Source organism: Scylla paramamosain, chromosome 16 (assembly GCF_035594125.1).
Source record: "Scylla paramamosain isolate STU-SP2022 chromosome 16, ASM3559412v1, whole genome shotgun sequence".
Taxonomy (NCBI): Eukaryota; Metazoa; Arthropoda; class Malacostraca; order Decapoda; family Portunidae; genus Scylla; species Scylla paramamosain.
In genome coordinates, this window is record NC_087166.1 from 5350274 (window position 1) to 5372500 (window position 22227).

Sequence of the window (22227 nt, forward strand, 5' to 3'; positions counted from 1 at the left end):
CCACGGTCACTGACTTTGTAGACAGTGTAATGGAACAGTGTTTTGAGTTTGGAGATGCCGGGGCTTCTGTGTGTGTGTGTGTGTGTGTGTGTGTGTGTGTGTGTGTGTGTGTGTGTGTGTGTGGAAGAGGATTACAAAGGATTACAAGCTGATCATCGTTAGGCAGTTTGATTTCACTCCTATGCACTGACAATTACTATTATAGAAAGGTTATTACCATAGAGGGTTTATTGAAGAAAGAGGAGAAAAAAATGGTGAAGGGGGAGGATCACAGACTCACAACTACAAACCTACTGGTCCCCATGAGGTTGTTTGGGTTTTATTACACTATTTAATATAAAGTGAGAGATACAGAACAGCAAAGGAGGAAGAGGAAGAGGATTAAGAGGAGGAGGAGAGAAGACGAAAATAAAAAAAACATGAAAGAAGAGGAGTGAATGAGGAGAATGAGGATCGTGAACGACGTTAATAAAGAGAAGGAAAAAGGAGATCGTGAAGAAAAAGACGGAGAGGAGCAGTGGATAAGAAAAAAAAGGATGATCGTGGAATAGGAGGAGGAGGAGAAAATATTTTAGTCTGGGATTTAGTTCATAATTCTTTACGGTTTAGTTTTATGAAGGCAGTTCTTTCCCCCTTTTTTTTTATATATAGCTGCGTGGGTGGCGTGGGAAAAAGCTGAGGGCGGTGATGCGGACCATGGCTTTGCAGAAATGCTCAAAAAGTAAAAGTGAGAGGAATTATAACCAGTCGAGCAATCCAATCCTTTTCAGTGATATGGGGAAGATGATAAACTGCCGCCGAAACTCTATAAATTCTTTTTAAGAGGCTCTGACCAATTGTGAATCGGTTTAGGTGTATTCACGCAGGATATATCGATGAAAAGGTCCAAGTTACACTTTATGTCCTTCAGGGTCATTTTCATTAACCTACAAACTCAAGGTCGCCGGTAGAGATCAGGGCTGCAGGGAACCTTGCTCAGTACGAGGAACGAGTTGCACATTGGTGCATTAACATATAAATCACCTGCCTTGTCTGCATTATGACCCATCCTGTAAGCTTCCACTAAGTAAGACAATACGAGGTTCATCATCATAATGCAGGTGCGCGGATCAGCATGTGTAATAATACTAATGATGATGATGTTACTAATAAATCCACGACAGTACGAAACTGGTTTGTTAAAAAGTAAGAAACCATCTAGCTCATAGGTTTGGGAGTTCCCTTGACCTTAACATTAACGTTACTTGGCTTGATATTAAGATTATGGCCGACTTACTCTCCCCTTAGGATTCAAAGGCCACAGAGGTGATGACTCGCGTTCCTTTGGGTGTTTGCTACTAGAATCAATAAAGCATGAATGAAAATTGTAAATAACTTCCACAACAGATTAATAAATGTAATTGATAGAATGATGAAACGCTTAAGGATATGAGCCTAAGATTATATTTTTATGAGTATATAACCTAACAAAATTTGCGATATAACCTCAGAGATTTTTCACTTTCTTTTACTTGTATTAGAATAATATTTGAACCTAGAATCGGTGAGAAAGGCGTAAATATTGGAACCAACAAGGGAAAGAAAAGCATAAATATTTGAACTACGATGATGAAGAAAGATCGACATGATGTTTACGACTGATGCTGTTCACAGAATGAGTGTGCTTGTGTGTATGTGTTGGTCTGTGGTTGCTATGATTGAAAGAAGACCGTCATGGTGCCTTGTCTCTTCACGGTGGAGGCTGCCGGAAGTGGCCGTGTGTGTGTGTGTGTGTGTGTGTGTGTGTGTGTGTGTGTGTGTGTGTGTGTGTGTGTGTGTGTGTGTGTGTGTGTGTGTGTGTGTGTGAAATATAAATGGTATTTTCAAGGATGTTTAGGATCAGTGCAATAGTGTGGGGCGCAGAATGAGGTAATCAATATTGCCAGGGGAGTGCAGTGGCGCCCCCAAGAGACATTAAAACAACATTGCCCGCTATTTCTCCTCCCTGAGAACCTCCATCCTTGCCTTTACGCTCGTAATGTATATACTGTGTGTGTGTGTGTGTGTGTGTGTGTGTGTGTGTCTTTTTTACACTTATTATTATACCACACTATTATTTTTACTTATTTTACTGTTATTTTTGCTTTATTTATTGTTTTTGTTATGGTAAAATTTGTTTTCTAAGGATTTATTCGTTTATACACACATTTCACGACTGACACTAAAGATTAAAAATGTAACTTTCAAATTATACCTCACTTTTAGATTAACTGGTTGATTTCGTTTTTTTTTTTTTTCATTTATGGTGGTTCTTAGTATGAATGTTGTTTTAGGTCGTCTCTCTCTCTCTCTCTCTCTCTCTCTCTCTCTCTCTCTCTCTCTCTCTCTCTCTCTCTCTCTCTCTCTCTCTCTCTCTCTCTCTCTCTCTCTCTCTCTCTCTCTCTCTCTCTCTCTCTCTGACAGATTTGTATTCGTGAACAGGAAGAAATATTGGCCAGCGCTTGTGTTATCTTGCTCCTTTTTCCACAGATGGCCACACAACATCCACGCGATCTGTCTTTTAGATATGCCGGGTACTCTGTTGCCTGACTGGAAGGCTTGCAGATATCAGGTACAAAGGAGGTAGCAGAAAAGCCTGGCGGGTGCGAGATAGTGTTATGAATCGTTTCCGTCAACATGTATGAGGAGGATGGAGTGTTAAAATTTATAATTCTTTTAATGTAAATGTAAAACTAAGGTGTTGTGCAATTGCAGCTCGTTTTGTCATATGCGTGGGAAGACAAAGAGGCCTGAAGGGTTGAGTGGGAAGTACGACAGAAGTAATGATTATAAGTATAGAAATGTTAAGAATAATAATGCCAGGCGAAAATGAAAAAAAAAAACATATATGTATATAAAAACAGCGTAAATATGTGAATGATGTATATACTGTATGATATGAATGTGAAATGAAAACAGAAGAAAATATATATATGAATGACGGAGGTGGTAAGGAAGTGAAAGACAATAGACAATTCTGAGAGTCATCAAGAAGAATTCATGAAGAAGGGTGGGTGGGGCAACATCAAAAGAGCGATTGTTCCCTGAGACCTGACGTGACATAAGGTGCTGAGGTGAAGGGTGTGGCCAGGGTGAGGAGTAGTAAGAGCCACCGGGTATAAGCTTACCTATGCAACCTGTACTCATCATCCATACACTGTCAGGATATACGAGGGAGGAACACTCGTCCAAAGGCGCATACCGTAACTTTCCTTCGTTATTTTATTTATTTATTTCAACAAACATTCTCCAAAATATTTCCCCTCACGATATATTAATTTAAGATAGGATGGTTTTGGTTAGGTTAGGTTAGGTTAGGTTAGATAAGGTTAGGTTAGCTTAGGTTAGGTAGGTTAGGTTAGGTTAGATAAGATTAGGTTAAGTTAGGTTAGGTTAGGTTAAGTTAGATAAGGTTAGGTTAGGTTAGGTTAGATAAGGTTAGATTAAGTTAGGTTAGGTTAGGTTAGATAAAGTTAGGTTAGGTTAAGTTAGGTTAGGTTAGGTTAAGTTAGGTTAGATAAGGTTAGGTTAGGTTAGGTTAGGTTAGGTTAGGTTAAGTTAGGTTAGATAAAGGTTAGATTAGGTTAGGTTAGGTTAGATAAGGTTAGGTTAGGTTAGATTAGATAAGGTTAGGTTAAGTTAGGTTAGGTTAAGTTAGGTTAGATAAGGTTAGGTTAGGTTAGGTTAGGTTAGATAAGGTTAGGTTAGGTTAGGTTAGATAAGGTTAGGTTAAGTTAGAGGTATGTATCACGTGGGGTAAATTATTAAGGGTTGAAAGTTTCCTGGAAAAATATTCATGGGGAGGCATTTACTTGTGTGCAATGTACATAGAAGAACCGAAAAATATTAGTTGATTGGACTATATTCAAATCCATGTTCTCGTCCCTCTCTCCTTCACTCCTGCATTTTACCCTTATTGGATGAGGAATATTGCCCAATGCATATCCAATTCCAGATTCCAATACAATCCCCTGGAACCCACCGCGGCGAGATATTACCCTGCAGCGTCTTAGTCACTCAGTCCTCGTATTTTGCTTATTACCGACTAATAAAATCGAAGTGTACCTCAAGAAATACTCCGAATCCTTACCTAGATCCCCTACAAACTGTGACTATCCTGAATAACGCCTCCAGCAAGTTTAAATTACGTATCGAGAACTGTTAGAGTTTCTGAAGTGAAGTCCTATTGGAAGAAACCGACGAAATTTTCCTGCCTTAACTGTCTTGATTTGTGGCAATAAAATAAGATAAAATAAATGAAAAAAAGCTAAGGATAGGGCGCTGTCAGATTTTGAAAGATGAAAAAATATAATAGATCTCTCTGAAATGGAATCGGATTGGAAAGAAATCAAGAAATCTTTCTTTCTTAAATTGTTTTGATTCCTTAAAGATAAATAAGAAAAAAAAGACATTTAAAAGGTCACTCACCGAATTTTAAAACTCACAGAAATGATAACAAATCTTTCTGATACGGAGTCGGATTGGGAGGAAATTGTGAAGCCATCTCTCCTTCAATTACCTTCATTCCTCCCGAGAAAAAAAATATAGGTCACTTCCCGATTTTAAAAGTTGCGTAAGGGAAAAAGAAAGAAAACACTTGTCCTTCCTTGGAGCTGAAAAGTTAAGGGGAACTCACTGGAGCGTGAAAAAGTCCAAAAAACTTAACCAGATACTCTTGAAAGTATCACAAATAATAATCATGATGGAAGGAAGGAAAAGATACAAATAACAATAAAATAGGAAAAAAAATCTCTAAAGGATAAAGTCTAGAAAGAATTAAAACACAGAATGCATCACAAAAAAAAAAAAAAAACACGAAGGGAGAACAGGGAGTGACAATATAACTTTTCATGGGTCTCCGATAAGCTACAGTAATCTAAACAAACAAACCTAAGATACTGAAGGCGATATCTGATAAGAATAAGAATATATGATAAGAGAGTGGGTTGTAACAAGGAGTAACTGGGAGTAACAATATTAACTTTCATGAGACACCGATAAGCTACAGAGACGTAAGATACTAAAGGCGATATTTGATAAGAATATATGATAAGAGCGTGGGGTGTGTGCTCCATGTGCCTTAGTTTGTGACCCCCGTTGGAATGAAGGTAAACAATAGGGCTTCAGGAAACAGCGGGAGACAGAGTAAACAGCTAAGGCGCCCCCCCAGCTGTTTGTATTCAATATTTCTTGATTAATAGCGTGTTTGGGTCTCTCTCTCTCTCTCTCTCTCTCTCTCTCTCTCTCTCTCTCTCTCTCTCTCCTCTTCTCTCTCCTCTCTCTCTCTCCTCTCTCTCTCTCTCTCCTCTCTCTCTCTCTCTCTCTATTCACTATTTTCATATCTCATTTTCTCAGCATTATAAAGACTCCTACAGGTTTTCCTCCTTTCTCCTCCTCCTCCTCCTCCTCCTCCTTATATATTCTCCTGCTAGATTCTCATTCCCTTTTCATCTAGTCTCCCTAATTTCCTTCCCATCACCATCCTCCCCATCACTGCTTCATTAAGGTTAGAACGATATAATGACAGAGAAGTAACATGAATTTAGTTATACATAAAGTTTCACCATCATTACCTTGATAATACGTGAGATAGGGGTGATGAAGGGAAAGACTGGAAAACGACAATTCTCTCTCTCTCTGTCTCTCTCTCTCTCTCTCTCTTTCTCTCCTCTCCTCTCTCTCTCTCTCTCTCTCTCTCTCTCTCTCTCTCTCTCTCTCTCTCAAACCATTTTTCTCATTCATTTTCGCACTGATTAATCATTTTATTTCATTTCTCCTTTTATATCTGCGTTTGTAATTTTTGTTTCACGCCAGTTTTCTAATTTTATTTCCGTTTCGCTTATTTTGTTTATCTTTTTATTTTTTTATTTGTGTGTGTTCGTGTGATTCCCATGTTTGATGATTTTTTTGCTTGTTTTTCTATTTTATTTGTGCTTCTATCGGTGCTCTCACGTTTTCCGGAAATTTCTCTAAAGGTTGGTTTCCCGTCATGCTGGTTCACACGAGTTTTTAATATCCAATATATACATTCTCTCTCTCTCTCTCTCTCTCTCTCTCTCTCTCTCTCTCTCTCTCTCTCTCTCTCTCTCTCTCTCTCTCTCTCTCTCTCTCTCTCTCTCTCTCTCTCTCTCTCTCTCTCTCTCTCTCTCTCTCTCTCTCTTACATCGTCCTTAACTATCATCCCCTTCTTCCCACTCTTGCTTCCCACGTCCCTCCTCTTCTCTCCATTTTCTACTTGCCTGCACGCTTTGCTTTTATGGAGAGTGTCACTTCCAAGAAACTCCACCGGCGGCCTTTGATCCTGAAGATAATTTTTATACCAGCACATTCTTCTTAACTCGCCTGACGCGCCGCCCACCTCACCTGTATACCTAACCACCACCACCCACTGATTCATTTCAATTGACCAGGTATTCATACAGACCGCGGGTAATATTCTCCAATTTTGCATGTCTCTCTCTATTCATCACGTGTGCTTTGATCTCCTTTACAGTCTGAGTCAGTTAGTTATTCGCTGTTTCACTCAATCATTTGCCTGTGTATTTGCATATCTATGATTCATATTTCTTGTTTTTTTTTCAGTTTTTTTTTCTTTTTTTTTTCTTATTTTTTTTTATTTTCATTTGCCTACATTTCCATTCCTTTTGCCTACAGGAAATGAGATTTTCTTCATGTATATTCCCTTTCTGGCTTTTTATTTTATTCATCTTCATTTATTTCCTTCCATATGTCTGAAAATTTTTTTTTTTTTGTTCGCATATTGTCCTTTTTCTGTCATTTTATCTCATTTAGCTACGTTTCCACTCACTCATGATCCTAAATAATATGTTTCTTGGCTTTTTGCTTCATTCACTTACAATCTTTCCCTACATGTGTCTGAAGTCAGCATTTTTGTTCATATACCCTCCATTTTTTGTTTTAACCTCACTCACCTACGTTTCCTCTACACTCATATTCCTAAATAATATGTGTTAACTTTATGGATAAGACATTGTGGACGAGGAGACAGAAACAAGGGAAAAAAACTGCTGTCTTATGAAATATCCTGTTGCCATAACTTTCCCGACGTCAACCAGAATAGAAGAGGAGGAAATTCCAGTAATGAGATTGTAGGTGGGACGGCCAGGAAAATGTGTGGGAGGCAGAAGATTTAACGATGTTATCAACAAGCGGAAGAAAAATAGAACACAAGAGTGGATGGACGAGCCAGAAGAGTATGTAGAGCAGAAAATTTTATGATTACTCTTTCAATGATTGAGGAAATAAAACATGAAATTAGATACATAATACAAAAAAAAAAAAAATATGTGAAATTCAGAAGTTATAATGATGAAGGGCTGAAGGATAGGATAGAAAGAAGAAAACGCGAGAGTAAATATAAGAACCCCCCCCCCAAAAAAAAAAAAAGGTGAAGGCAGATTTAATGATGAAGAGAGGAACGATAAAAAAGAAAAGAAAATAAGAAGACACCCAGGAGGCAGTTAATATTTGTCGAGTAAGTAGAAATAGAGTCATTTTTACATTATTACAGAAAAAAAAAAAGAAATATACCTGCAAATGAATAAAAGGAAAAAAAAAGAGAGAGAGAGAAAGGAAATGTTAGGTTGTAATATTAAGAAAAAATGGTTGATACAAATCTTAAATAACTTACTAATTGAAGAACGTGTCATATTTATCTTACAATGCATTGACAGAAAATACATTAAGTGAGAAAAAAAATAAGATTGGAAGCATGGAGCCGAAGTAAAGATTGTACACAGAGAGAAGCATAAGAAAAAGGAAAAACACTCATCATAAAAACGAATGAAGGAGGAGAGGAAGAGGAGACGTGGGCGGAGGAATACTCGTAAATGAGAGAACGAAAGAGAGAGAGAGAGAGAGAGAGAGAGAGAGAGAGAGAGAGAGGAGAGAGAGAGAGAGAGAGAGGAGAGAGAGAGAGAGAGAGAGAGAGAGAGAGAGAGAATCTAGAGTGTAAGCTATCTGAAAACTAATAAAAAGTATTGAAAAGGATGGGAAGAGAAAGAATAGCTGGAGGGAGATAGAGGAGAGAGAGAGAGAGAGGAGAGAGGAGAGGAGAGAGAGAGAGAGGAGAGCAGAGGAGAGAGGAGAGAGAGGAGAGAGAGGAGAGAGAGAGAGAGAATCTTAAAGCAGCCAGGCAAAATAAAGAACACGCGCTTCCTTTCAAAATTCTTGCAGAGGGAAGAATATAGAATCATGAAAGGGGTAAGGGACGGAAGGAAAAAGGACGGGAGCGGAGGGAGAGAGCGAGCTTGGAAGGTCTTGAAGGGGATGCAGCGAAAAGGGAAAGAAACAAGCTGGCGAAAGGAAAGGGGGGAAAAAAAAACGAGGGAAAGGTTTGGAGATTAGGCACGTGTTCCTGGAAAGAGGATGAGAGGGAGAACCATGACACGGATAGAGTGAGGGGGAAAATAATAAAAAAAAGTAAAGAAATACGAGAAAAAGTTTTATGAATGGGTGAATATTGCGTGGGATCGATTAGCAAATGGACAAATGTGCTTGTAATGTTCCCCTTTTGCATTGATCTTTAAAAGGTTCATAGAATACTCGTGGATTACTTGTTAACTGTATATGTATATATCTTAATATGCACCGTTGATTGAATACAACACCTCTTGTGTGTTTAATCGGTGTTGTATATATAAATAGGTACAGTAAAAAAGGTATATTTATGTATGCCTCCTTTGAAACACACACACACACACACACACAACACACACACACACACACACCACACACACACACACACACACACACACACACACACACACACACACACACACACACACACACACACACACACACACACACACACACACACACTTTTTTTGTCTAAATGTTTTTCCCCGGTACTCAGCGCAGTAGAATTAAATATCACTTGGTGCTGTGCTGATAAAACTCATGTGCAGGTAAAACAGTAGGTGATGTAATAATATGAATAATTACCACATTTTCTTCGCAAACTACAATTATTATTTATCGTTTTAGTGAAGGATTTAATGAATTTGCCTTTGTCGTGATGGGGACTGTCCCTTTCCCAGGCCTTGGTGATCACCTTGCCTCGGAACTGTACGAGTATTCTCAAACTTTGTTGGCGTCTTATCACGATTACTTTTAACAAGCTCTGTTAATAGATTGTTGGGGTTTTTATCAGTGTTTTCATTATTCTAGTAATGTGGTAACGATTACTCTGCATCCTCAATGGTAAAAACACCCGTGAGAAATCGACTAATCATGTCTGTGGCCTTTGAGAACACCCTTGTTAAGAGTTCAAAGCATTTCAGGATACAGACTCTTGATTGCTAAAGTGTTGGATTCTTTTTTTCTTTTTTTTTTCAGTGTCCTGCCATAGGTTGAGTTCAAAGTGATCGCCTCTCTTGGCCAATTAATCCCGCCTCCAGAACAACTTCTCCGTGTTTCCATGATATTCTCTTAAAAAAAAAAAAAAGAAAGAGATATGACACTTTTAGTCGTTTATGGACACATAAGCAGATCTAGAATTGCCTTAAGAAAAATTGTAATTCTTGTCTCTTACATTGAATTCTAAATTTCGTATGTATGTATGTATGTATGTATGTATGTATGCATGCATGCATGTGTGTGTGTGTGTGTATGTATGTATGGACGGATGGATGAATGGATGGATGGATGAATAGATATATTTATGAATGTACTAAGTAGTGTAAGTATGCTTCAACGTAACCTATTAACGATATATTACGCTGTATTTTAAAGAGCGACAACGTCAACAAAGGGGCGTCATAATTGCGAAATATTGAGTTGTTTATGACCGGAAATGACCATAAATAGAATAGTTTATTCAGAGGGTACACACATCAATGGCGGCGCTTCGAGGGAGTGGTTACCCGTGCGGCAAATGGGGGGAGGGTCGAGGTCTGGGTGGATGCGGATGAAGGGATAAAAGTAAAGCTGTGGCCTGGGAGGAAGGTAGTAAAATTTTAGAGTGAAATAAAGGGAGCACTTAGACTTAGCAAATGAAATAGTAAAAGTCTATAGTGCACTTAAAGTTTTGTGCATGTGAATAATGGAAAATAAAATGAAAACAGAATAAATAACTGCAGGCGTGAATAATGAAGCACGAAATATTTAATACAGGGAGGTAATTCTCCAGCGTAATAGCAAACGATTTTTGAGAGAGCAATACTAAAGAGCGACTTCATTATTGTCTTAAGCAAAATTTCCCGGTATCAGAAATAAAATGAAATAACAGAGCATTAAATCTAAATGCATCACGGATTACCTTTGTGATGAAGAGAAGAGAAAGACGATCAGATAAAAACTTTTAATAATACGTAAAGTTGCGATTTCCTTGTCATGAGAATCGTTTGTTTAGCGGGTAACATTCTTCTCTGCCATTTTGTAGGATAAGATTCGTGACTTTATAGGTTGTTAACTGTCTTTCATACACGAGAGGACAGTTACCATCCTTGAGCAAGACTTGCGTGGCATACGAAAAGCCTTACCGAATCATATATGAACTCAAACACTCTCTCTCTCTCTCTCTCTCTCTCTCTCTCTCCTCTCTCTCTCCTCTCTCTCTCTCTCTCTCTCTCTCTCTCTCTCTCTCTCTCTCTCTCTCTCTCTCTCTCTCTCTCTGTGACTGTATAGACTCCAGCACGTGATAATAAAAAAAAAATGGAGGCGAATAATGAAAGCTAAGATGATAGTGTTTTTTTTTAAGTAACATTATATTAATAAGGAGAATAAAAGTTATGAAATTGCAGTTACACAAATGAAGCGGAAATAGAGAAAGACGCGGGAAAGGTGGAGAGCGAGCTGTGTACTTGAACCATTTTTTTCTTCGAGTTGAATGCCAAAAGGGAGACTGCCGGATAATTACACGCAACAGAAAGGAGATATTGCAGAGAGAACACATCACAAGAACTTAACTGTTTCATTTTCCGTTGACTAGAATGCCTGAAAATCTTGCCACTGTTAAAACGACGATAATGATGATGATGGCGAGACAGGACTACACTCCAGCTGAGGTTAATTGGTGTGTGTGTGTTTGTGTGTGTGTGTGTGTGTATGTGGTGCGTCATGTATACCATCACTTTGCAACTGATAGCGTTTTCATTGCAAGGTCTATCCAACTTCACTGTCCATTTTCACTCAACTTCCTTTATTTTTTTAAGAGTCTAAACATTGAACATATTCGCTGAGAAAACATCCACTTTTTTCAGTAAAGCAGAAATCAGCTGTCATTATTTTCACAAACCAAGTACATTCTTAACTCTAAACATAATCCCAGAGAAAGTACCCAGATAGCCAGACACTTAGATTTACAGATAGTCACCATATAATTAGAGCAGTTAGAAAACCCATATCTTTCCGGGTAGACAGAATACTGCATCAAACCGGTGAAAGCCTCCTGGACAACCCTCTGTCATCACAAACACCTATGGAGCGAGAAGGAAGCGAAGAGGAGAGAAGAGAGAGGAACCATGGCAGGCTTCAAGTTACGAAGGTGAGATGACATCATGGAGGTTCAGCGAAGCCTTAGGAAAGAGTGCAGATTGTAAAAAGGTCTTACGAGGAATGTGTGGAGGAATGTGACAGTTATGGTTGTGTGTTGAGGATTGGATTAAGACACAGGAAGATTATGAGCGTGTGTTGGAAATTGTAGGACGGCCCAAAGGATTATGAGATTATGCTGGAAAACTAGGGAACTGTGACATTTGCTTACAAGGTTGTGAGTTTTGGGGAAAAATGTGAGATGCCTTGGGGAAATTTTGTCGTGAGATTTTTTAACCGAATGAGGGGCTGTATTGGTTCTCATATACCAGAAAATTACGAAGTCATGAGAGAAAAAGAAGAAAGATCTAGGCAGAGACAGAGAGTGAGAGGGACGATATTGACTTGAAAGGGAGCTGCAGCGAATGGCACCAATAAAAAATGCAATGCGATAATGCAGGAATAAGCAAAGAAGTCTCGCCAATCCTTGACATATGAGAAACATTGCCAACACCTGCGAACGAAGAAGTGGAAGAAGAAGAAGAAGGAGGAGGAGGAGGAGGAGGAGGAGGAGGAAGAGGAAAGAAAAGTGAAGGAAAGGAAGGAAGGAAGGAAGGAAGAAAGGAAGAAAAAGAAAAAGGAGAGGAGAAGAAGAAGAAGATTAAAAGGAAATGGAATGAAAGAAAGAAGAAGAAAGAAAGAAAGAAAAGGAAGAAAATTATAAAAAAAGAAAAAATGACAATGACGATGACAACAATCGTAAGGTAACAAGAACCGAAATGGGGAATGGAAGGGTACACTGTATATATGTTCCTACTGTGTGACTGTGACCTCTCGACGCAGCAGACGTCAGCACGACTATATTTACCTCCCGTGAATCATTTTAGCCCTGCCGTGAACAGCTTCTGGGTCCTGCCACTAAGACCAGATTTCCCTTGATCTCCTGCAGTGTTTTCTGAGTACACTTTGCTTGACTTGTACTCAAATTGTCGAGGTTGAAGTTGTAAATCAAGTGAAAGAAATTCATGACCTGTAGCTTTGTTTAACGTTTACTCAGATTATTTAGATTGAAGCCGTAAATCAAGTGAAAGAAGATCGTGATCTGTACCGTACTGAAACAATTAATTAACTCTGTCACTGTGATATGCAACAATTCACAGCCATGAAAGAAATTTTTTTATTAATATCGACGAGAAAGATAAAACAGGGAATTAAAAGAATAAGTTTAATCATTTCTAGCCAGTGTAATGTTTGGATGTGTCTGTAGAGCTAGAAGAAATGTTTCAAAGTGGTGAGTATTTAGGGAGAATAAATGAATGAAGTAAAATCAGTTGCATAAGTTTTCTTTGATTATATTTTCCTCACAAGACTAATTATGCTTAACTTTTACTTAAATTATCAAAGTTTGAAGCCTTGAATTTTAAGACGAAAATCTTAATACCCAACCTCAAGAAATCTTCACGTAGTAGATCAGTTTAAAGGAAATTATTAACTTTAATTTTCTGAGCCAATATTTCCACCTTGAAACTGTAAACCTAATCAAGACTGGAAAAAAAAAACGTAGTTACCAGCTACCAGAATTCTTATACTTAATAGATGATTTAAGAGAAAATGAGTCTGTACAAATTTCTGAGTTAATATTTTCTTATATTTTCTTAAGTTTACGTAAATAATGCGTTTTTTTCCCGAGATATCAAGTTTTTCCATGCTGTGTTTCAGTATATCCGTAATTATTTCATGCTAACTCTATCTGTTTTTAGCAATTTAGTCCGTGTTGATCTAAATGTGAAATATGTTAGCTATTTTTTCAGTAATTTAGTTTGTATTAATCGAAATGTGAAAAATGTTAGGGATATTTTCACGAACCCTTCCGCGGTGTGACTTACTTTCCTTCCCTCCTGCGCATGAAAGGGAAGGAAATGCTGTATCGGGAATTGATTACCTTCTTTGTCACTGGATTTTGCGCTCGACTGCCTTCTTTCCTTTTTCTTATTTTTAAGCACCGAACGGAAAATTTCGCCATTCGTTTACGCAAACACACACACACACTCTCTCTCTCTCTCTCTCTCTCTCTCTCTCTCTCTCTCTCTCTCTCTCTCTCTCTCTCTCTCTCTCTCTCTCTCTCTCTCTCTCTCTCTCTCTCTCTCTCTCTCTCTCTCTCGTCTGTGAAATTATCTTTTTTGCTGTGTGTGTGTCATAAAGCCAACGGCAGAGAGAGAGAGAGAGAGAGAGAGAGAGAGAGAGAGAGAGAGAGAGAGAGAGAGAGAGAGAGAGAGAGAGAGAGAGAGAGAGAGAGAGGAGCAGCAGGTGTATTGAATTGTGAAAAAAAAACACAAAAATGCATTGTCTTTGCGAATCACCAGCTTGATTTTCTTATTCTTTTCTCTTCTTTCTTGAATTTTAGGGCAAATATTCAGGAAATGAGGAGCTTTGTATCTGATATTTATGCCTGCCTTTCTCTCCTTAATGGAAGCTTCCCTTTAATAGTAAGTAATTTTCTTCTATCTTCTAAAAGCCAGTATTTACCTTTTATATGAAAATGTATGTATTATTTTTGCTGTAGTCACCATTATTACTGTCAGTAGTAGTAGTAGTAGTAGTAGTAGTAGTAGAAGTAGTGACAGTTGCAGAAGTATTAGTAGTAGTAACAGTAGTGGTAGTACTAGCAGCATCAGGAGGAGGAGGAGGAGGAAGAGGAACAGTTATAGTAGTAATAATAGCAGTAGTAGTAGTAGTAGTAGTAGTAATAGGAGGAGGAGGAGAAGCAGTAGGTATAGTGGTATTAATCGCTCCTCATCATCATTATTATTATCATTGTACTACAACGTGTAAACTTGCAGCAAATCCTTTTATTACTTTCTATTTCAGAGTCAGGAGGGAAGTACCATGTTAAAGAGTCATGCACCGCCCGAGTGAGTACTAATTTTGGTTGTTATTACCGTATTTTTCTGCCTGTGTTGATGTTGTAGTTGTTTTCATAGCGGGAGGAGCTGCGTTGATACTGTTATTATTATTGTACTTTGCTGTTATTGATGTTTCTGCTTTTGTTTCCGGCCCACGCACAGTAACTATCCAGAGGTTGCTCGTGCGTGAAGGCAACATATGGTTTCCTGGTTATCCGATTCTTATTGGTCTCTACGATTGTAACTTTATGAACCTTCCCGTGCGTGAAGGTAGTGCATAGTCTCCCGTTTTATCTAATTGTCCTTGAAACTCCTTCCCCTCCCTCAGTTTTGCTTGTTTCTCTTCTGTTCTTTTCTGTTGTTGATACTTTTGTCTGGAATCTATGTGGAGAAACTCTGTGTAAATAACTCGAAACTTCAGGGTAAGAAAAATGTTTCCCCTTTACATATATTCTTTACGAAGCCACTCCTGTCTTCCCTGTCCCCCCGATTGGCTTTGTTACTGTTGTTATTTCTGTTATTACAGTTGACGGTTCTGAACTTGCTTTGGCTCAAGGTAAAGCAACTCTCGGAAACTTCTCATGCGTGAAAATACATTTATTACCCTGCTTCCTCTGTCCACATTTCTTCCCTATTATTATTATTATTATTTTATTTATTGTTTGTTAATATTTTTTTCTAGTTTTGTTTTGGCTAAGCGGAAAGCAGCTCAAGGATATTTCCCGTCCTTGAAAGTAAGAGAAATTTCGCCTTTTATAAATCTGTCCACGAAACTATTGCCCTTCCATCCGCTCTGGCAGTGCTGCTGTTGTTATTTTTACTATTGCTCTTGATGTTTCTGCTTTTGCTTCGCCTCGTGCGAGGAAGAACGTGCATTCCTCTTTTATACGTATTTGTCCACAAAACTATTCCTCCTTTTACTGTTATTATTAGTGTTATTCTCCTTTTATTGTTATTATTTCTTTTTCTCTACTTGATGTGTCTGCTTTTGTTTCATCTCAGCGTGAACCAACTAAGAGGATGTTACCCGTGCTTGAAAGTAAGGAAAATTATCCTCTGCTATTATGTTTGTCCACGAAATCGCCTTTCCTGCCTCTCCGTTTGACTCTGTTGTTGCTGATGTTTCTTCCACTCGAAACGATTCTGCATAAATCACTCATGCGTGAAAGTACATTTTTTTTTACTTTCATGTATTTGCTCACAAAACGTTTCCTGTCTCTGCTTGGGTTTATTAATGCTGTGAATCTTACAGTTCACGTTCCTGCTTTTGTCTTGAGTCCATATGAAGCAACTCAGCGGAAAACTTCCCCGTTTATGTATTTGCTCACGAAACTACTCCCCCTGTACCAGTTTTTCCTGTTACTCTTGTTGTTATAGTTTGTATTATTAATGGTTACTTTGTTTCCAATCCATGTGAAGGAATTCTTACCAATGACACATGCAGAAACGCAAATTTATTTCACGTTATGTTTGTATCTATCCCTTTTCACCAGGGGCCGACGATGATAGGAGTGTAAATGATGTGTGTGTGTGTGTGTGTGTGTGTGTGTGTGGTGCCTTGTTTGTGATTGCCGGCCAGGTTTTAGTGAAAGTTCTTCCCCCTGCGCTGTTTTGTTTCTGTTACTTTTCTTAACTATTTTTACTACCTTTTACTTTGGATAAACTCACAACAACTCTACGGAAATTACTCGAACGAGACAGTACATCGCGTTGGTACATCTTTTCCACGGCACTACTTTTCTGACCGAGTTTCGATTTGTTACTGTTGGTATTGTTTTTTTGTTTTTTTTCCTGTTGTTATTTTTGCTTTTGTTTGAACCCAACGTGAAACAACTCTCGAAAATTACTCGTACTGGGGAAATAGTTTCTCTCTCTCTCTCTCTCTCTCTCTCTCTCTCTCTCTCTCTCTCTCTCTCTCTCTCTCTCTCTCTCTCTCTCTCTCTCTCTCTCTCTCTCTCTCTCTCTCTCTCTCTCTCTCTCTCTCTCTCTCTCTCTCTCTCTCTCTCTCTCTCTCTCTCTCTCTCTCTCTCTCTCTCTCTCTCTCCTTTGCGTATTTATCAGCGAAATTACTTCCTCATCCTGCTCCCAGTTTTGGCTCCGAAACGGCGGCGGTTCATCCTTTGCTTTCTGACACAACCACGTCCATTTTCGCCGTAATTGTGACTGCTCTCTTTATGTTTCGGAGCGAGCTGGGGATGAAAATGTGCTTTACCTCATTTTTCAACGGGGAGGCGGGGATTTACTGCTTTAAGTCATGGTCAGGACAAAGAGAAATACAACGACCTCTTCCCCTCCGTGGTCAGTGGTCAGGTCATCCTAGCGTGACCAGGAACGCCCCACTGCTCACTCTCAGCAACACATTCATCAAGCCAGAGCACAAAAAAATATACTGTTGTTCTTTATCATTTTCTATTCTTCACTTATGTTTGTTTTTTTACATTGCCCCCACTCGCCCCTTGACACACACACACACACACACACACACACACACACACACACACACACACACACACACACACACGCACACGCACGCACGCACGCACTTTTTTTTATTTCAGTTACTTTTTTCTTACTCCACGCCTCGCATCTCTTTCCCTCGTCTCTCTCTCTCTCTCTCTCTCTCTCTCTCTCTCTCTCTCTCTCTCTCTCTCTCTCTCTCTCTCTCTCTCTCTCTCTCTCTCTCTCTCTCTCTCTCTCTCTCTCTCTCTCTCTCTCTCTCTCTCTCTCTCTCCTGTTGACTTTCTCTTTCTGTCCCTGCCTCTCATCTTTATGCAACGATGTATCTCATTTGTTCTCCTTTTCCTTGGGTTCATTCCTTCCATTGTTTTTATATGAATCTTTTCCTACATTCGAGTTTTTCTTTCCTTAGCTCGCATTCCTTTCTTCGCTTTAATTTACCTAGCTCTTCTCCTCTGCAACTGGTCTTCGCTCATTCCGCGTCTTTTCCTTCCTCCTTTCTTGCTTTTTTCCTCTTTTATTACTTTTCTTTCTCCGCCTTTCACTCAGACCCACTCCATTCCGTGACCGAAATAATGTGATGTGTTGAAGTTGTAAAAAAAAACTCGTCTAGTCTTCTTTTTTTCTCTCTCATTTATTTTAATTATTTTTTTCCTCCCATTCCATTTGTAGTTAATCTTCATTTTTTTCCCCCAACGAGAATGATTCATGTTGCCTCTGCCTCTTTTTGTTTCCATTTCATTTCCTTTTCCTTCGTTTCCATTTGTAACTTGCATTCATTTCGTCTATTAACTTTTCCCAACTCCAATTATTCATGCTTTATTTCCCTTGCTTGCTGTGAGGTCATTCGTCCCTCTTTCGTCTGTGCCCCATTTCCTTTTATTACTTTACGCTTTATCCTCTTTTCCATTTTCAAGTTGTTATGCCTTTTCCGAACACCAATCATTTCTATTTTACTTTCCCTTTGTCTCGAACTTATTGGCTTCCTTTCATTACTTTTATCATTATTCTTGGGTTTAGTTTGCTTGGATTGTTTGTTTTTATTCAGCCTCTATCCGTAATTAGCTTGATTTTTTTTTTCAACTTAAGTTAGATCTAGTTCACTTTGATGACTTTCTATCTTTGCCTCAAGGTTATTCGTTTATTTTCATTAGTTTATTATTATTCTTAGGTTTAGTTTACTTTTATTACTTCTTTTCTTCAGCTTCAATATCTCTTTCAACTACAGTTAGATTTAGTTTATCCTGATTATTTGTTTTTTCTTCAGCTTCCATTTGTAAATGCTCTAATTATCTTTTTTTTTCTTTTTTTCAAATACAGTTATTCATATTTTCCCTCCTTTCTTTGTTGTGAGGTCCGTGTGGTCTGTGGCGCCTTCCTTCCGTCCTCCCGCGTTCATGGACGAGCCCTAACTCAATATACAATTGCTTTATCCAACTCGAGGACACTTGTCGGGGTGCATCTTGCGCCGGTCACACGGAAACCTCACTTATTGCAAGTGGAGATCACGTATACTACTGTGTGCGTATGTGTGTGTGTGTGTGTGTGTGTGTGTGTGTGTGTGTGTGTGTGTGTGTGTGTGTGTGTGTGTGTGTGTGTGTGTGTGTGTGTGTGTGTGTGTGTGTGTGTGTGTGTGTGTTAGAAATGACGTTCAGAGTAAATATACATATAGTAATTCTGCTAGCGGACACAGGACACTGCACTTAATCAACCTCGCGACATGTTAAGCCTTAAACTGAATATTGTGTAGGAAAATGTCAGGGTTGATGAGCGACCTAAACAGACACGTGATACTCGAGCAAGCAGATATGGCACAAGCGGTCCATCACGCTTGTGCCAGGAGCTCCAAGCCAGGCGGGCAGGAAGAATTGCCTCTAAGGTCTGGCCTGAGATTAAAGAGTCCTGGAAGAGAAAGGCTTGCCCGGCGGATGTTTGCTGAGGTGAAAGAGTCGCGGTTACTTGAAGCATCACGAGAACCCGTCACAAGAAAGAAATATAAATCGTATTTTTCTTTTTTTTTTTACCCTCATTTTCTCATCGTTTTCGTGGCTTTCGGATCAAGTTTAGAGAAGGAAATGACTGATGCTCACAAGTCACACAGGGACTGCCACTTGTAGGCGTGATAGCTTCTTGCAGTTTTCCTTATTGTGCACTCCAAAAAGTAGCGGTGGTGGCTGACCTTCATACGTCCTTTATTGGTACTTGAAATGAATGTTTACCTGTCTGTCTGTTTCTGTGTATGTGTGTGTGTGCCTGTGTACGTATCTGTGGATCGTCCATCAAAGCGTGTATATTTTCATGTCTACCGTATGTCTTAGAAGGAGAGAGAGAGAGAGAGAGAGAGAGAGAGAGAGAGAGAGAGAGAGAGAGAGAGAGAGAGAGAGAGAGAGAGAGAGAGAGAGAGAGAGAGAGAGAGAGAGAGAGAGAGAGAGAGAGAGAGAGAGAGAGAGAGAGAGAGAGAGAGAGAGAGAGAGAGAGAGAGAGAGAGAGAGAGAGAGAGAGAGAGAGAGAGAAAGAGAGATTGTGACAGCTTCCAAGAGAAACGTTGATTTAAGCTTTATTGATTTCTAGCTTTGGGGTAAAAAAAAAAAGTCAAGATATGATTGATGATGGATGGATAAAGACAAGCGCCATAATCTGCGAATTAGCGCCTTTCATTAGCTTTAGCCCAACGGCAAGTTACGCTCCATCTCTGGATATATATCTGACACAGTACCCGCGAGGACACAGGTGGCAGAGAAAGCTAGAAATTTAATACAATATGAATAATTTTATGTCAGCTTCTTTGTGGGCAGTGTGCATTGACCGGTGGGGAGGAGCCTTTGACCTTACTATTCTTTATCCCTTTGTTTACATTACATAGTGCAGCGTATCAAAACAGTATTGTATGGAGCAAAAGGTCTGTTGCTTCCGTTCTCCCTTTGTGTTCCTTTGTGAAGTGTCGGTGTTGTGGCATTTCCATTCCGTGCAGGGAAGGAGTGAGGCTTTGGAATTATTCGCGGCTCTGAAAATCAGGGAGCTGGTCCTAAAGTTTGGACAGGCGGGCTGGCCAGTGATGTGGCTTGGGAGGGGATCTGAAATCCCTCGAGGCTCAGGCAGCTTCAGACTGGATGAAATCCCTCTAAGGTGCCATTTTCGTTCGTCTTTGGAAGTCATGAAATTATATTCTCCCTTACAATTATTCATGCTAAATGTGCACCTTTTATGCTATTTCATCTTCTTTGACATCCTTAATTGCATCCATCTTGAAAGTCATTGAGTGAAATTCCCAGAAACGACACATTGCATATCCCCCAAAGACCTCTTAGTATTAAAGAAAATTTGCCTGTGCACATCTCTCAGTTAAAGTTGCCCAACGACTCTCCCGCACAAGTCCCTTCAATGCTGCCGTGTTTTCTTATAGTTTATGAAAAATTATAGCGAACATGTAAAATCGTGTAGAAGAGTCCTGCCGTGGCAATCAGCAGCATGACCCTTCTTGACGCTGATTTTTTCTTTGTTATGAAAAAAACTAATAACACATCATGAGGTGTGAGCAGCGATCAAGGAAAAGTAATACCTAACTGGAGGCTGCTCAGAGATTATGTAACAGTTCCGGCAGTGATCACAGTTTGGAAAGCAAAAGCTAATTAATGACAAAGTCGTTTGTTAATCACTGTCACAGGATTACCATGTGTGTGTGTGTGTGTGTTTATTTATTTATTTATTTATTTATCTGTTTATTCATGCAAGAAAATATTTTGCATCTGTCGGTAATTGCGCGAAGGTCAGGTGTGAGGAATGTCAGACTAACAATTGTTGACCACCTCCAGAAGACTTAAAAAGTGTGTGAACGTGAGTTAACGGTTTACCTGTTGAGAAAATAATTAAGACACAATACTGTGCCTCAAAATATGCTGATAAAGTATTTAGCCATACTTTGCAAGCAAGAGCTAGTCAAGTCCTTGGCCATGACACGTACTGTTTGTGTCATAGGGACGGAGACTTGCCAAAGACTGCAAAAAAGAATAATAATAAATAAATAGATAAATAAATTAATTAATTAATAATAATAATAATAATAATAATAATAATAATAATAATAATAATAATAATAATTATAATAATAATAATAGTAATAATAATAATAATAATAATAATAATAATAATAATAATAATAATAAGTAAATAAATAAAAGAACTAGCCACTGAACGCGTCTTTGGGGAATGGAAAATTACTGTCAAATTAATTACAGTCCAATATAAATTCACTTTTGCTCTTGCTGACCATCACGCTTCTTTCAACATAAGCGCAAAGGAAGACCTAAACAAGAAGACGAACCACTTGGCCTATAAAAGATCGAGGAATGATGGGTGGATTGTAAGTGCTGGACAAACATACTGATGAGGATTCGGGTCATTAACTCTTGCATTTCGAGCATTGCGAGTTTTGAAGCACTTAAAATGTTTGGTCACCTGACTAGGACCACAGAGAAGAGGTGTCCATGTGGCTGTCGAGCATAGGAAACACGTAGCTGGTGGCAGGAGTGAAGGATGAGGGACATCGGCGGCTAAGTGTTAGGCTGGTGCTAGGTGGAAGAAGAGGCTGCATGGTGTGAGACTCTGAGTTGGATCTAATGTAGGATGAAGGGAAGAGTTGATATAATAAAGATATATTAAGTATTCCCATGGTCAGTTCTAGATTAACCAGCAATAGTTACTTCCTCTATATTTAACGTTTTCTCTTCAGAATTAAAGTCTTCGATTTGCCAACAGTCTAGTTCTTGTCAGGAGACTGTCAGGGAAACAAATTAGATGAAGGAAAAAACTGAAATCACGGTGGAAATGAGTGCGACAAATTAATTGTCTCCAGACCTTGACTTTACGAAGGGACGCAAGGTGAGAGAAGGTTGATAAACAAGTTTTAGGGACAGGTTGACGAAGGAGAGACGGCGAGAGAATATGAAGGAATGCCCTTAATTATGAAGGAACATACACTTCTTATAAAGGGGTCAAATGTTAGCAGCTAAAGAAAAGCAAGAGAGCATATTTAATATTGATTAACTGATTAATTGATTGCTTCTTGACCTCAAATTTATATACATGTACAATAGATCGTTATTTTCATAAAGCCTGGATTCATTGAGCAAATGAAATACCATTCTCTTCATCGATACACTCAATTAATTATACCAGCTTCGGTGTAAGAGACCAGCGAGAGACAAGGAGAATGTTATAGATGTGAAAGAAACCCAATAACAAGTATATGCGAGCTGCCTGCGGCGTCACGGGCAGATCCAGCAGCAGCAGATTAGAGAAGGTCAGGGTTGAGGGGTCACGGGTCTACCAGGGCGAAGGCGGCACTCTGGTGGTGGCT

General features: G+C 39.0%; 2 protein-coding genes across 12 annotated transcripts in view; one reads left to right on the forward strand and one right to left on the reverse strand.

The window, feature by feature from the left end:
* LOC135107927 (uncharacterized) overlaps nt 1-22227 on the forward strand; it is a 172229-nt gene that overhangs the window by 41353 nt on the left and 108649 nt on the right. Inside the window, exon 2 of the mRNA XM_064018376.1 lies at nt 14380-14423. The gene's annotated coding sequence lies outside the window, so the exon portion shown is untranslated. The remainder of the gene's footprint in view (nt 1-14379; nt 14424-22227) is intronic.
* LOC135107925 (splicing regulatory glutamine/lysine-rich protein 1-like) overlaps nt 1-22227 on the reverse strand; it is a 90404-nt gene that overhangs the window by 40210 nt on the left and 27967 nt on the right. The window lies entirely within an intron of this gene.